Source organism: Gopherus flavomarginatus, chromosome 4, assembly GCF_025201925.1.
Source record: "Gopherus flavomarginatus isolate rGopFla2 chromosome 4, rGopFla2.mat.asm, whole genome shotgun sequence".
Taxonomy (NCBI): Eukaryota; Metazoa; Chordata; order Testudines; family Testudinidae; genus Gopherus; species Gopherus flavomarginatus.
The window spans coordinates 157,812,589-157,829,848 of record NC_066620.1 but is presented as its reverse complement, the minus strand read 5'-3'; the positions used below and the strand labels follow the sequence as shown (position 1 = coordinate 157,829,848).

At 42.8% G+C, this 17,260-nt stretch overlaps 1 protein-coding gene across 2 annotated transcripts in view; it reads right to left on the bottom strand.

Moving 5' to 3' along the window:
- Positions 1-17,260, bottom strand: part of FILIP1 (filamin A interacting protein 1) — a 156,068-nt gene that overhangs the window by 67,600 nt on the left and 71,208 nt on the right. The window lies entirely within an intron of this gene.

Genomic DNA, 17,260 nt, shown 5'->3' with positions numbered 1-17,260 from the left:
TGAGGCAGGTGTCTGGTAGAACAAAGAATATATGATCATGTAATTAAACTACATCACACAGCACACACAAGGGAGCTGAATTAAGATTTCATGGACAACTGTAATTCTGTTATTTCCTAAATACTGAATGCTTGACTTTGCAACCATAATGTTCTGTTAAAGTAATTATTATATGTACATTTCTAGGTTTTTTAAAAAAGGGAACAGGAAAAATAAAATATATGGAACCATATTAATTGTCACATGGATCAGCAGTAGGGTTTGAATCAAGGACCTTTATATTCATAGCATGGATCTCAAAAGCTTGAGCTAAGAGAGTAACTAGTAGGGCTGTTAACATCTATGTGGACTAGCCACTAGAGGGGGACACAGCACACACTTTGACAGTAGCTAACCTAATTATTTGCTAGATAACAGAGGAAATTTAGGAGTTTATTCCTGGCTCTGGATGGGAGTTTGTGCCTGCCGTGCTTGGGGCGGGAAAATTCATAGAGCCGCCCATGTTAACAGCAAGCTTCTATAAAGCTCTAAACACACAAATGGTGATTTTCAAAGGCTTATAACTTGGCCAAATCTGGGTGCATTTTCATGGGGACAGCAAAGGTACCTCTCTGTTCCCAGGACTATCACTCTGCAAATTTTACCATGGAGGCACTAGAGCTCTTCAAAGAAAAGGCTTTTAACATTAGCAAAACTACCTCTTTTCCCCAAACTTAATTCTTGAAAATGGCTGAGCCACTTCTACTGTCAATTAAAAATTGAGTCTGCGGCAGAGAGTAAGCAGCCCACATGAGAATGTTAACAGTTAAAAACAACTAAGAACAAGGGCTTCTAATGGAAAATATTAGGCAACCAGATATTGCAACTGCCTCTTTTATGTAATATAGAGAATACATAATAGAGGAGTATAAATATTTGTATCAGCATGAGTCTGATGAAGCCACATTACTCATGAGTGACAAAATGAGTTATACAGGTCAACCCCAACTTATGACAATAAAATCTGTACACTACAATCCATCATATACTCTGTATAAGATACTGATAGTATATGAAAAAAGTTATTGTAGGAATGCTTTAGAGATGTTAAAGAAAATTTATTGTCACTATTTTTCATACTGTCACTGTAACAGCAGGTACATTAGTTATCATGAATTCAGTGTTTTGGGGCTCAGAGGAAGCCGTAAAACCCTCTAAAAGTGGAAGGATACAGTTTTTCTATTTATATAAATGTCACAATTTTCAAATCCATTCTCTTGGGCCCTTCCAAAGGAAGAAGTGAGTATTGGATCTCACAGAAAAGCGGAAAGCACTACAAGGCTGCAAGATATTGGATTGTTCACTTGTGATGTTCTGCCCTCTGCTACAGGACTGAACATAATTTGAGGTGGGAAACAAATAAATATTTCTCTGAGAGGTTGATTTTATTTCATGTATAATGACAACTCATTGAAGATGTTTTTGGAATGTTAAAAAGTTCAAAGGAGGATGGGACGATGGATGGACATGGGACAGATGAGTTGCTCAAAGATATATGATATTAGTTCTTCACATAGTTCTATGATTTTTCACATGGATATCACCATATGTATATATATTTACAAGATGTGATATATGTCCATGTCATAGTACTGTATATTACCTTGTATATATGCATGTATAAATGAATAAATGTGTGTGTAGATATAATATGCTCATTGTTCATATCCTCATCTTGTCAGGGGTATCAGCTAGTTCACCAAGTACTGTTTCCTTGTATGTTACCATGGCCTTATGATAACAATTTATGGAAAGCAAACTTGCAAACAGATACTCCACTGAGGTTGCTAGGAAGCATCAGAGCAAAAATAGGTCTGTGCTAATAATAAACTGAACACAATTTGCTTTTATCTGGCAAGACCCAAATCCAGGAGTGGGAGGATTCTGAAGTGCAACTGCTCTTAAATCTTAATGGGCTACAGGGTCACAGATAATACTGTAGCTTTCAGGAGTTCTCAGGATTTCAGTTAGTCTCCCTAAAAGTTCCTCATAATGATTGCAAGGAGAATTGGCTAAAATAGCTGGCCTGTGAAATTAATGATTTAATGCTTCCTCCAAATGACTAATTTTCCACTTAAACAACAAGACTAGCCCTCATGCTGCTGTTTTGTTTCAAGGTATAGTGATAAAGTATATAATTAAAATAAACTTTGAGATGCAGGTCATTTTCAGATAGCAAGCCAAATAGTCCTGTTGGGAAAGAGCTGAGTTGCCTGGGGCCACATACTTGGGTTAAAAAAAGAAGAAAAAAGAACTGAGGCAGAATCTCCACTGTGAAGTACTTTTGTTGAAGTTCTTTTTTGCTATGTCTTCACTGCAAAGGTTCACTGACATTCCTATAACACTAGAGCATGTGCATATTTGGCCGCTTTTGTTCTTGCCGCACATCGCAACCACAAGTGGTTGTGTCAGCAGAATATGCATTGCATTGTGCGTGGACATCCCAGTATCTTCTGCACCACTGTCCGATATAATGCTTGTGGGACATTTTGCAGTGCATTTTGGGATAACAGCATAGCGCTCAGATTTATGGGAGCTCCCCCGTAATTTCATCCCATAATTTTCAAGCCATTTTTAAAAATTCCCACAGTTCTTCATGCCACTTTTTGCTGTCTATCATGTCACCAAAAGAAACATGAATCCTGACCAGCTCAGGGGAATTTTCAAGTCTGTTTTAGAAATGCAGTGCACATTTCTTCTGAATTTGTGGAACTTCAGCTACCAACTGTAGTGCTGCAATGAAGGTCAGACAATTGAGGAGGGGTAATGTATAATGTAGACAGTGAATTAAAACTGAGGGTGTTGCAGGCATTTGCTGACCAGCTCCACACACTGGAGTGGTGCTTCTATGCTGGAGAAAGGAGCACTGAATGGTGGGATCACATTGTGATGCAGATTTGGGGTGACCAGCTGTAGCTGCAGAACTTTCGGATGTAGATGGTCATATTCCTGGATCTGTGCGTTGAGCTCACCTCAGCCCTCTAGCACAGATACATTAGAATGAGAGCTGCTTTGACAGTGGAAAAGCGGGTGGCAATTGCACTCTGGAAGCTGGCAACTCTGGTTGGTAGGTAATCACTTCAGTGTTGGAAAATCCAATGGAGTGGTTGTCAGAAAGGTGTCCAAGGACATAAGGATCTCTTGATATGCAGACGTGAATCTGGGCAATGTGCAGAAAATAGATGAGGGATTTGAAGTCTCCCGAACTATAGTGGGACAATAGATGGCATACATATCTCAGTTCTGGCCAACGGAGAGACTCTAGCATCCCAGCTGGTGGGTATTTTCTTTTATGTTTCCTGTTTGTTCAAGGATACAATGTTACTTAATATAAAACACATGCTACGGGACAGGCACAAGGAAGGGATTTCAGATTGGAAGTAAACTTGCATATAAAACCACAGACTGCAGTCTCTAGTGGTTTTTGGTGGAATGAATGGGGTTTTCTGGCACTAGAAAACCATTTCTCAACTCCATTCCCCTTGCCACTGTGATAAGTGGGAACATTCAGAGATATGAGATGATCAGATATTACAACAATTTCTAGTCAATGGAGATATATTTTTTAAAGTTTGAAATTATTCAGACAAGAGGTTAAGAATCACTGTGAGGAATTTAGAAAATGGATGAGTTTTCACTTTTAGAAAATCACTTTACCTTTTAAATTCATTCATAACTTTAAATTGATATGAAAACTCCAAACCAACTATATATGCTATTCAGATCATATGTTCTTTATAGCTGGTGCCATAGTTAATCTTCCTTTATGTCTGTACTGTGCCTACCATGTTACTGATGCACCAGCAGTGGTTTTCAAGGTGAACTAGCACACAAGTTACTTTTACCTAGTTAGAGTGGAACAGTTTTTAGTTACTAACAGTTTTTGTTTCACCAGGGAGCCATGTGAGGGGCTCTGTGTGTGAACTTTTGAGAGGAGGCTTGTAAATGTTACAAACTTAGTTCCACCTAATCTGAATTTAAGGCCTAAGTTTACAAAATAAATTTGGCATTTGGGTGCCCAACCTGAGAATTCTTATACCTGGTTTTCATACTATAAGAATAAAGGGCTACCCAGTAAAAATCAGAGGCAGTACAATTTTAAACTGATAAAATTAAATTATTTTTATACAACCTACAACTATCATGTGGAACTCATTGCCACAAGATATTAAGTCCAAGATCTTACAGGAGTGAAAAAAGAATTGGCCATTTATATGGATAATAAGAACATCCACAGTTACATTAGAAAGGATAAAAGTATAAGGGATATAAGCCCTCATGCTTGAGAGCCTAAGCCAACCACTAGCTTCTCTGTAGTTAGACAGAAAATGCCTGTTTTCTGGCTTTCCCATTATTGTCCATTGTGAATATTCTTATATCTTCTTCCTCTGAAGCATTTGGTTCTGGCCTCTATCAGACAGGCTAGTGGACTCGATGAATCACTGGTCTGATCTAGTATGACAATATCTATATTCTTAATAACTAGGGACCATATTGTTGAAGTTCACATATGCAGCTGATGAGGGTTTTCAACTCAGAGGTAGAGAGTGACCAGGCCGGGGTCAGAGTCAGGAAGCTGTGGAATTTTAACTCTGGATTTCCTGAGTTTCCAGTGTTTAGGGTTTTTTATATAACATCTATTAATATTGTGTTAAAGGACAATATTTCTCATCCTTGACAATCACATTCTTTGGTTGGGAATTTGAGTTTGGGGTTACAAAGGAGTCCAAGGGAGTAGTTTCAATGGGATTTCAGTGCCTGACAAATAAGGCTCTGCTGAAAAGTTAACCCTTGATATTTCTCCCCCACTTAGCATATAGAGGCTAATCTGGTTGTAACAGCTGGGTAACTGATAACAGGTTCTGGAAGAAGGGGGTTTGGGCTGAGTGTAAGATGTCATGTTATCTGTTTTGATATCTCAGTGTGTTCAGCACTGAGGAATCATTTATGCCTTCTTCCTAATTCTTCCTGAGACTTGAAGGGAGAACAACAGGATGCATTCCTCCAAAAAGTGAGTCAGAAATCATGTGGTCCTCTGGTCTAAAGCCTCTGAGAGTAGGTGTTTAGTGAGATTTTCAGGATTTAATCTGAAAAAGAAAACTGTCTTTGAAGTTGAAGATTACAAAGGGTGAAAGACCATGTCTGACTTCATCACGGGAGGATACAACTCCATTCCAGCCTACATCTTGGAGCACCTTTCTTATTACTTCCCTTCATTCTACCAACACTGCCAGCCTCATTCCCCTTCATGCCCTCTTTCCACTTCTAGCTTTATGCCTTCATCCTTGCTATTACCAATGGATGGAATAACTTTCCAATCACATCCTCTCCTCATTCAAATAAAGGCACACTTTAATAAAGGCACACTTATTCTGTAAGGCCTTGACACTAATATTCGTCAAGTGCCTTCTTTACACCAACACTACATAAAAGGGAGAGAATAAGAGGAATAAGAGGAGAAAAACATTCCTCAAAATAAAAACTAATACTGCCCCTCTCCTCTGGTCACCCAACATATCTGCCTTCTTTACCACTGATGTGGCTTTGATATTGTTTCTTGTTCCAAACTGACCATAGTAAGTGCTTTACAAATAATAAATAGCATCACAGAAGTTTTAATTTTGTATAAAATATTCTTGGCCTTATTCTCATTCTGATTCTCACTGCAAAGTTCCATTTACATCACTCTGGCCTTAAAGTTGGTGTAAATTACACTGTAAATAAAGGCTTTGTGAAAAGGAGTCAGGCTGAGAACATTTTATGCAAAAGAGGAGGTAACTCCTCTGTGCAGTAACTGATGTTCTCTGAGATGAGTGTCCCTGTGGGTGCTCCACTCCAGGTTCTGATGCATCCCTTCGCTCAGAGAGTTATATACCAGTACCCGCCTGGGCCACGCATGCATGGTGCCTGCCTCACACGCTGCTAGTGCCTTAACAGCATGTGCACGGCCGTGACTCTTCAGTTCCTTCTCTACAAAGGAGACCGCCCCAAACTTCGAAGTAGAGGGGAAGAGGGTGGGTAGTGGAGCACTCACAGGGATACTCATCTCGAAGAATATCAGTTACTGCACATGTAAGTAACCACCTCTTCTTCTTCAAGAGATGTCCCTGTGGGTGCTCCACTCCAGGTGACTGAAAAGCAGTATCTCTAGGATGGTAGGGACTTTGGATCTGGTAAGAAAGCCATAGACAGCACAGCTCAGGCCCTTTGAGTGTCAGTCAAGGGTCCCTGAGAAAAGGCATAGTGTTTGGCAAAGGTGTGCTCTGAAGCCCAGGCAGCAGCCTTGCAGATGTCTATGAGGGGAATGTTACATAGGAATGCAACAGACATTGACACAGATCTGGTAGAGCGTGCCTTAATAGAGGTTGAAGAATGTATCTTCTTTAGTTGATAGCACAAATGGATACACTCTGACATCCAGTTGGATATCCTCTGGGTGGATAGCAATTTGCCCTTAGATTGCTCTGTGACTGAAATAAAAAGCTTAGGGGAAGCCCTGAATAGCCTAATCCTATCCAAATAAAAGGACAATGCTCTGCACACATCAAGTGTGTGCATTGCTGCTTCAAAAGAGTTTGCATGCGGTTTAGGAAAGAAGGTTGGTAAATTGATAGGTTCATTAAGGTAGAGGGATGAATGTACCTTCGGGAGAAATCTGGGATGCATTCAGACTGTAACTTTATCCTTAAAAAAGATAGTGTAGATAGGTCAGCCATGAGAGCTCCAAGTTCTCCTATGCATCTGGTAGATGTAATTGCCACTGAGAACACAGCTTTCATAGAGAGGTGTAGTAGAGATCAGGATACTAGCAGTTCAAAGGGCTTTTGTGTCAAACATGTGAGGACCAAGTGGAGGTTCCAAGGCTGATGGGCAGTCTGATGTCCGGGGACTGGGTCTGGATGCCTTTGAGGAATCTTTTTGTGATAGGGTGAGAGAAGATAGTGATGTCACTGATCTTGTGGTGAAATGCTGTGATTGCTGCCAGATGTACCTTTATGGATCTGAAGAGAGCCCAGATTGTTTGAGCTCCAGAAGATAGCCCAGTATGACTGGAAAAGGTGCGGAAGTAGGAGTGGATTGCGTAGCAGAACACCACGCCATGAACCTGGACCATTTATGTATATACGTGGTGTGTGTAGATTGTGTCCTGCTGTGTAATAGTACAGTTTGCACCTGCTTGGAGCAGTCTAGTTCTTCATAGGAGAACCATTGAAGAGCCATGCCTTGAGGAGTAGCATTGCTATGTTTGGGTGGTATAGATGGCCCCTGTGTTGGGACAATAAATTTGGAAGGGGGGGAGAGGGAGATTGGTGGACAAGTGGACATCCATGTTAGAAGTGGGTACCACGGCTGTCTGGGCCATGTAGGGGCTATCAGTATGATCCTGGCCCTCTATATGATTTTGTGAAAATATGCTAATGAGTATGAATATAATGTAACTGGAATATGCTTCATGAAAAAGGTCTCTTGTAAGGTATCATTACAAAGCTTATAATCTACTGAGTGTGGTCATCCTATTTGTATAAATGTATCACTCTTGTATCTGAAACTAGAAATATGAAATATAACTCTGAGGAGCGAATGTAATTATGCAAAGTGTGGTCCATTAATCATAGAATTATAGAATCATAGAATATCAAGGTTGCAAGGGACCTCAGGAGGTCATCTAGTACAACCCTCTGCTCAAAGCAGGACCAATCTCAGCCAGGGCTTTGTCAAGCCTGACCTAATGATGGTTTAGAATCTTGATGGCTCCCATTAACCAGGATAATTGACTGTAGATGGCTCTGTTTACTTGTAAGGCCTCTTGTATACCAGTATGCTGGCAAGTGGATAATGAAGTCTTACAGTGACATGTGATCATGTCACCTGAACTGGAATCCATCTTTAACCTGGTGCTTTTCCATTTTTAGAAGAATGGGTGGAGACCCAGAAGGTCAAAGGATTCCCAGCTTGTGCAAAAGATTTAAGGGGGTGGAACAGAACAAAGGGGGCTGCAGTCATGAGAAATCCTCTAGCTACCATATGAGCTGGAACAAGGGCTGTACCAGGGGAAAGGATTGGACACAGACTAGGAAGGCATCCAGTCTGTGACAGAAGCTTACTGCAACATCTCTGAGTGAGATTTTATCTGTATTCAGTTTTCTTACTTTATTAGGCTTAGAGTTGTGTTTTATTTTATTTTGCTTGGTAATTCACTTTGTTCTGCCTGTTATTACTTGGAACCACTTAAATCCTACTTTTTGTATTTAATAAAATCACTTTTTACTTATTAATTAACCCAAAGTATGTATTCATACCTGATGGGGGTAGGGTGGAACAGCTGTGCATATCTCTCTATCAGTGTTATAGGGGGTGAACAATTTATGAGTTTACCATGTATAAGCTTTATAAAGGGTAAAACAGATTTATTTGGGGTTTGGACCCCATTGGGAGTTGGGTATCTGAATGCTGAAGACAGGAGCACTTCTTAAGCTGTTTTCAGTTAAGTTTGCAGCTTTGGGGGTCTGGGTCTGTGTTTGTAGCAGGCAAGCATGTCTGGCACAACCAGGCAGGGCACTGAAGTCCCAAACTACCAGGGAAAATGGGCTTAGAGGTAGTCTCAGCACATCAAGTGGCAGTTCGAAAGGGGCTTTCTGTGACCCAGCCCATCACACCCAGCCCATAACAATGGCTGTCGCGGTGGACCTGGCTGCGGTGTCCGCAGCATCAAGGGCAGCCTGGAGTGTGTGTGGGAAATTATTTGCCCTTCAGAGACCACTGCCTTAAATTGCTGTCTCTTTTCTTCTGGAAGATCATTAATAAATTCCATTAATTTCCCATAATTTTATGGTCATATTTGGCTAAGGGGGGGCATAGTTTGCCACTCTGAATTGCATTATGGAGGATGCATAAACCTTGTGGCCAAATAAATCCATTCTTTTACTGTCCCTGTCAGAAGAAGTAGACAGGAAATGCTGCTGCTTGTTTCTTTGGTTGCCACTTCCACTACTAGTGAGTTTGAGGCTGGATGTGTGAAAAGAAACTCTGAGCCCTTGGAGGGGACAAAGTATTTCCGATCTTCCCTCTTGCAGGTTGGGGATATAGTGACTGGAGTTTGCAGACATTCTTGGCCAGGTCCATGATAGCGCCATTGATCAGGAGGGCAATCTTGGAGGAGGTTGCAGGTTGCAAGATATCTGTCAGTTCACATTGAGTGTCTGACACCTCCTCCATACTGATCTTGAGTTCGCTAGCCACCCTTTAAAATAGGTCTTGAGAGTGGGTAGAATCATCTGCCGTTGTCAGTGGTGGTGGCATAATAGACTCAGCAGGTAAGGAAAATGGATTATTGTTATTTGGAGAGGTATCAGGTGGCACGTCTTCTGTATACATCACTGCAGGTTCCTCCTGTACCTCTGCCACAGAAGTGTGTGAGGATTGAGGAGGCGATTTCGTGTCACTACTACATGGGCTGTGTCAACTGGTGTGATGTCTCCTGTAGGACTCCCATGGGTTCCAATAATGCCATTGTCCGGGGAAGGGCATGAGTGGTCCCATCCAAGGGTGTCCATACCAGGGTGGTACGTCTTTGGTGTATGAGGACCTTGATCTTATTGGTCCAGCATTAGCAGATGTGTCGATTGGGAAGAAGTGGTGTGGTGAAAAAACTCCCTCCACTTCATCATCCCCATCACTAGAAAAGTGAGAGGGGTATAGCAGGGTGGTCACCCACTCCGGCCTGGAAAGGGTTAAAGCCAGCCCTGCAGAGGGATGGGGCGGTGGAAGTAAAGAGCTGGGTTGATTGGGGGAAGCAGCTGCAGCTGGGCCACACCCCAATCAGAGCCCAGCTGGCCCTATAAAGAGGCTGGGAGCCAGGAGCTCAGGAATCTCCCTCTGGCTGTAGAGGGAGAAGGGTCTGGCTGCAAGGAGCTAGACACAGGATACCTGGGTGAAGCAGAGCTGGGGAAAGGCAGAGGAGCTGGGGAGCTCCTGCCTGGAAAGCCCCAGGCTGCGGCCTACCATAAGGCCAAGAGGTACTGGGGGTTGCAGGGGGCAGCCCAGGGTAGGCAAAGGCAGGAGGTCCAAACCCCTTTGCCAATGATGAGTGGCTCATACTGCAGTCTGCCCCAGTGAACAGGAGCTAGATGGAAACTGGGCAGTAGCTAATAGTGAGGCAAAGTGGGGATAGTGGGGTGGGGTTTCCCCTGGGAGGGGGAGACCCAGTTAAAAGAAGCACTGGGGTCCAAGGAGGGACTTGGGGCCAGAGGACAGGCGGATTACTGGCCTGCAGAGGGTGCTCCGGGCTGGAAATTGAGCTAATTCCTGGAAGTCACCAGCAGGAGGCACTGCAGGGGTGAGTCCGCCCGTCTACAAGGGGAAAGGGAATAATTGTAGCTACAGTCCCAACACTCCTGGTGAGACATCTGTACCCAGCAAGAGAGATTCAGGGGTTGGTGAAACTAGCAAATCCCTTTGATGAAAACACCGTGGTCCCCATGTAGATGGTGCCGATGGGTATTGTGCTGAGTGCAGCAACGGGACCGCAGGGTTGGTTGGTGCTGATTGGAGTGGCACTGTGTGCATCACCAGAGGTGGTTGAGGAGTTAGTGCCGTGGCTGAACTAGTGGTTGTGTGCAGCACAGACAAGTGCGTCTGAGGCAGCGCCAAGTCCTTTGTGGTGCCGGGCAGTACCATGAAAGAAGAGGCAGGCAACTTCAAGCTATTGGCCTTGGCACCAGAGCAGTGCGTATTGGCAGTAGCTGGGGTATGGATGGCATCAGAGGTGCGTCGAGTGTCATATGTGCTGAGCCATGGTGCGGTTGACACAGACGAGACAGACCTGCTTGGGAACATCTGAAGGCAGTTTGGTCCCTCTGAGGTGACAAGGCTGGCAGCTTTTTTACAGATTTTTTTGCCCTTGTTGGTCTTAGGAGGGCTCTGTCCCGAGCAGGATTCATGTCCTAGATCAGAGGTGGGTCTGAGGGACTTATCTATCAAAATTAACTTGAGCCTCAGGTCTCTGTTCTTCCGTGGCCTGGCTTTGAGCTTGCTACAATGGGCACATTTTGGGGGGACGTGGGATTCCCCCAAACAGCAGATGCATTGAGAATGTCCATCAGAGATGGGGATGGCCTCTCTGCACATAGTGTCTCTCTTAAAGCCTGGGGAGCCAGGCATAATATAAACTCATTAACTAGCCGTAAGGGAAAAAACAGGAGGAAAAATTACTTATTTTGGGGGGGGAGGGGCAAAGGAGAGGGCTGAAGAAAATAAAACTTTGACTAAAATACTGTACTAACTATACTAACTGTGCAAAAGCAAAAAAAAGTTTTGAGTGGGACCACTGAGCTCCATCTCAGGCTGGGGACGGTAGACAAGGACCTGAGGAGTCACAGCCACGCACACAATGTTAAGGCACCAGCAGCATGTGAGGCAGGTACCGTGCATGCATGGCCCATGCAGTTACTTCTGTACAACTCTCTGAGCGAAGGCGGAGGGATGCACCAGCACCTGGAGTGGAGCACCCACAGGGATGTCTTGAAGAAGAACAAAAGCTTCCACAGTGTTATTTGTTAAACACTGCAACTCCTTCACACTGCTCTGGTAGGGTTAAGGGACCTTACACACACCATATCCCATGTATTACACTTATACTCACAGTAAGGGCCAGTTACACTTCCAAAGCAGCATAAATAGGCCTTAGCATACATGAGAATTAGGCCCATGGTTTAGAAAAAAATGGTGTCATTCACTGCTTGGGAAGGTGATTGACAGCCTGGCAACCAATGGTCTTGATTTGTTGACAAACCAGTTCTGCATGAGAAGTAACAATGCAAGCTTCCTCCTTGTGCCCTGCTAATTTCTTACCATTCTGACCCAGGAGATCAGCTCTGAGTGAGTTTGCAGTTTGGTCTCCAAGTCCACTCAGTCCTTAGCCTCTCCAGTTAGACTGCTGACAAAGCTGCACTTTAGTGCCCATTGAGGTGGCATGTTTTGGGACAGGACACGTGTGCACTGCAAGCTGAACTGAGTGAGTCAAACTTGTTTCACATAAACCACCAAAGAGCCATTAGATTATATCAAATTTCAGTCATTACCAAAATGGGCTGGATTGGAATCAAACCAATGACTCATTGGTGAAAGTAAAGCTCATACCAAGCCCCTGAGCCAATCAGTTTCTTAACTTCTTTCTTCAATTCTGGCTCTGCATAACTTGCCTTCCTGCTAACTGGCACCACATCTTCTCAGAGCTACCTGTCTGTCAGTAATAATCTGCTACCCAAACCAGTAATTAGTTTAGAATTTGCTGATCAAAGAGCTTCTTTATTTCAGTAACATAATGAGAATTCCCCAAGCTATTACGAAGGAGCGTGGTGTAAAGTTAAGGGCAAATGATATCATTCATAAGCAATGCTTTCAGGAAACCATTAGAAGTTCATCTGGTATTTTTCACTTTCAAAAACTGCCTTTCTAATCACCATGGCACATTGGAATGATTACACAGGTAAAAGCACCATATAATACAGGATCAAAGTTTACAAAGTCATATTTTATCTCTGATTAATGGCATGACAGTAGCTGTGAAATCATGGATAGGAGCACATTTTTTATTACTTGTGCTGTTATTTTACACCTGCAGTTTATTAATAGTGCAACAGCTGCTGTGAATAGGATCAGAAACTAGATAAGGTCATAGGTTCCTCATGCAGTGTGGTGATCCCACCAGTGGCTAATTTCCTAAATTCCAATAGACTTTGCAAGCTTTTCACATAGTGCTAATAAAGACCAAGAGCAAGGCCTCATATTACACTCCTCTCAAGGAAATCAGGTGGTTGTTCCCAACCTGCTCTCAGCTGCATCTGAGGCATGCTGCGTGATATGTCACTGCAGAGATTGAAGGGACCTTTTGTTTCTGGAAATTCCAGTTAGACAGTTCAGGTTATGCATGTACAGTAAGGGTTCATCTAGATGAAATTAATGCAGACAACTTCTTCAGGCAGCTGTAGCCCTACTGTGTCTCAGAGGACATTATAAGCAAACATGGATATCAGTGTAAGATTCCTAACAAAAGTCCAATGCTTAGATTTTGTAACTCCCGTTCTCTTGTTAGATTCTTAATAGACTAATTTAAATATTTTTTAAAAATCTTCCTACATTTTGTATTAAAATAAGAAAAAAAAATGAAGAAATAAAAATTGGCCACTGCCAAGATATCAAATTGAGGCTCCTTTGAACCATATAATATTCAATTGTCCCTTTAGGGTCCTTCCATTAATATCCTACCTCCTCAGAGTATCCCCATGTACTCTTACAACCACTTTGTCATAGGGTAGCTGGACTTTGTCCATAGACTGAGTCCAGTACCCTGGAGTGGAGCAGATGAGCCCAACTGAGTTAATTAAAGAGGGCTGGGCTACACCTGGGACTATCAAGATAATTCTACGCAGCAAAGAAAAACCCACAGCCGGCCTGTGCCAGCCAACTTGGGTAGGTGAGGCTGCCTTTCATTGCTGTGTAGACTTCTAGGTTCCAGCCTGAGCCCAGAAGTCTACACAGCAATGAAACAGCTCTGCAGTTGGGCCAACCTTGGGTTTTTCTTTGCTGTGTAGGCATACTCTCAAGGGCTGTTAATAGGCTGGTAGCAGGAGGAAAGACTGAGATAGGCTGAGCTCTTGAGAGGAAAAGCCACAGCAGACTGGAGCTAGCACCTGTGGTTGGTCCCTGGAGCAAGGGGGCAAGCAGCTCAGGGAAGCAGCCCTATGGATGCTAATCCAGGAGGGGAACAAAGCTGACTGATGCTGGAAGGCTGCCAGGAGCTAGGGGGCTAGAGACTCCTGGGAGGGGGTGGCCCTGAAGCCTGGGGCTCAGGACTGAGTTAAGACTTTGGTTTTGTTTCTTTACCTCTGATATGAAAATAAACCTCCTTGGCTGAGGCTGGGCATAGCAGCGTGCTTTGGATGCGGGGAGACATGATGGCCCTGGTAACAGACAAGCTAGGCATGTGTTGTTGGGATCAAATGTTTACTGTGCACAAAATCCATTGCACAGGCTGCTTCAAAGCTGGAAGCTTGGACACGGTCACTGAGCACCACTGCACATTGCTATGTTTTTTTGCCAAAAACTTGAGAAATAGCTCTCACTCTTACATAAAACCTTGGAAGTATGTTTTTTCTCACTTCTATAATAACTCCAAACATGAAAAAATCCTGTCTTTTTCCCTCTGAAAACAGATGCATAGTTTCCCTAGGTTTAAAGAGTTTTTATTCTCCACAAAAACTGTTTTTCACCTGAGCTAAATTCCCCACCACCTGGTGGTATGTAGTTCTCTTGAATGAATTTGTTTTTATATCTACAGACCCAGGTCTATTTATGTGACTTACAATTTGCAGTTCAAGGAGCCAGGAGATTTCAGGGATGAAAACTTGACTTTCAGCCTTTGTTGTACAGTTTAGTGAAATTTTACAAAAATGCAAGACAGTTCTAAAAATGCTGAGAAAATGAAACTGAAAAGGGTTATCCTGTCCATAGTATGAATAACTTTTACCTTACATTATGACACTGTCAGTGTGATGTGATAGCTGTGAACTGTATATTGCTGTGAGTCTCTTACAATGATAATACAGAAAGTCCTATTAAAATCAGTGTGTGGGGGGAGACATATGTTGGGCCACACTGTCCCCTATGTAAACTCCATTGAAGTGACACCAGTGGAGTTACATCAGAGAATAATGTGGCCTTTTACAATTTAAAAAAAAAAAAGGTCCAAGCTAAAGATGGCAGCGCTATGAAGGAGAAACACTGAGCAACATGTTACTTCTTACAGAAAGCTTTGAAACAGATCAAATGAGCACTAGAAGACATCTGTCTGTTATTTCCTGCCCACACAGCTTTGTTCTGTTTTATTGCCAGTGAGCTCCATAGATGATGTCACTTTTCTCTGAAGAGAACAGGCCACCAGAGCCTTTCACTGACATAATTAATTATCTGTAGTCTGGGCTAGGGCCAGCAAATTCCCATGGCCAGGCTCCTAGAAGTATTAACTCCACACTGCTTGATGCTTTCTGACTTTTAAAAGGCTGCAGTATAATTTTTTGTCTGTTGACATTGAAAAGGAGCTCTGCACTGTATTATCAGATAATGGGTAGGTTGCTGCAACATACAGATTTACAGTTTCATGATCTTTGGCAGTGGAGAAGCAAGCTCAGAAGGTCACTCTAGATTATGTATACAAATCAAAGCATGTTGGGATATGTCTTACATGCTTCAGAAATGCATCACAATGGCTCACGCTGCTATTTGGGGTTTGCTACATAAATGATATTTTAGCCACAGTTAACCACATAAAAGCATTGTGAACATGACTTGTACCCAGCAACAAGTAGAGACCACAAACTGAACAGCACTAGCTAACAAGAAGAATGCTTTTCAACCAATCTGTAGACTGTACATAGGGAAGAATCATCTACAGTTGCACAGAAAAAGACTCTTATCCACATTTCAAGATTTCTCTGGGGTTCTGTGTTGCAGTGAACAATTTGTTTGCTGATCTCATTTTAGACTTTATTCTCCTTCCAGCAGACAACAAGCTAGTCACAGAATTTATTGGTGTTTAAATCTATGCTCTGATTTGCAGTAAAGTCATGGTAGTAGATGATCAAAGTTTACACATTTTTCTTCAAGCTATAAAAGGTAACTTTGTTCAAAGCAGATTTTGCCAATAGTTAGTAACTTTGAATTCACAGTTTTTGAGGCTAGAAGGGTCTGTTATGATCATCTAGTCTGACCTCCTGTATATCACATCCCATAGAAGCCCATGCAGGAATTCCTGCATCAAGCCCATAACTTCTGGCTAAGGTAAAACATAACTTTTTGTAAGATGCCGAATCTTGATTTAAAAACATGATGTGGTGGATTCGGCAGCACTTGCTTTGGTAAATTGTTCCAATACCTAACTACCTTCACTTATAAACTGTGTTTTATTTCCAATCTGAATTTGTTTAGCATCAGCTTCCAACCACATGCTCTTATTATGGCATTGTCCATTAGATCAGTGGTCCCTAAACAGTGGGGCATCCCCCTCTAGGCAGGCAGGGAGGAAAGTCTGGGGAGGGCACAGTGGGCCCTAAGCCAGTCCCCTGGGGGGCGGGGAGGGAGTGCCACTCAGCCCTGCTTTGGCTCCAGCCACCAGCACCCAGTTGCACTCCTGGCCTCCGCTCCCGGCCGCAGCCCCAGCTCCCGGTTGCGGCTAAGCCCCTACTCCCCGCCACATGGGAGGGGTGTGTGTGTGTGGATGCATTCAATTACTGTTAATGTGGAGACATGAGGAAAAGTATGGACACCACTGCATTAGATTAAAGAGCCCCCTACAATCAAATCTCTTCCCTGTGCTCCTATTTGTAGATGGTGCTCAAGTCACATCTTACAATTTACTTTGATAAGCTAAATAGACTGAATCTCTTAAGTCTGTCTCTATAAGGCAGGTTTTCCAGCCCTTGAATCATTCTCATAGCTCTTTGCTGAACCCTTTACAATTTTTCAGTATCCACTCAATAACACCCTCCTCAACAGCCAACCTCTTAAGGAAAATTAGTTTCCCTTGAACAAGAAGAGGGGATCATGCTTTCTCATTGGTACTAATATCTTCATTGTCAGTAACACTTCAAGGAAGGATCTTGAAATCACAAAAACCTGTAGATAACCATTTTACTGCATCTAATTCTGATTTACAGGATTTTACACCACTTTGGCAGTGTAAACACCATTGAAGTGGGAGTAAAGTATACCCATTTTAAGGCCTTTTTTACACTGCTATACCAGAGTCGTGTAGAACAGCCTTAGTGTGAATGAGACTCAGGCCTGTTATTTTATGACTAGCTGGTACCTAATTAAAAAAGGAAGAAAAAGGTGGGTTGAATTGTGACATCAGGGAGAGCCTCCTTTGCTCCTCCTCTCATTCCCCTCTTATTCCAGGTGTTCTTGAGGTCCACACTCTGGATTAGGACCAGGAGATCTGGGTTCTGCTTGTGATCTGCCACAGACTTCTTTAAAGACCTTGGCACAAATCATTTAATATCTTTGTGTTTCAATTCCCAGTCTGTATGATGGGGATGATAATACTTCCTTCCCTCCTGGGGCTGTTATGAGGCTTAATTCATGAATACATTATTGTGGGTTGAGTGAAAGATCACTGAAGCAGGCAGGTGAAACTACCACCCTTCATTTAAGAGAGCTGTAAGAA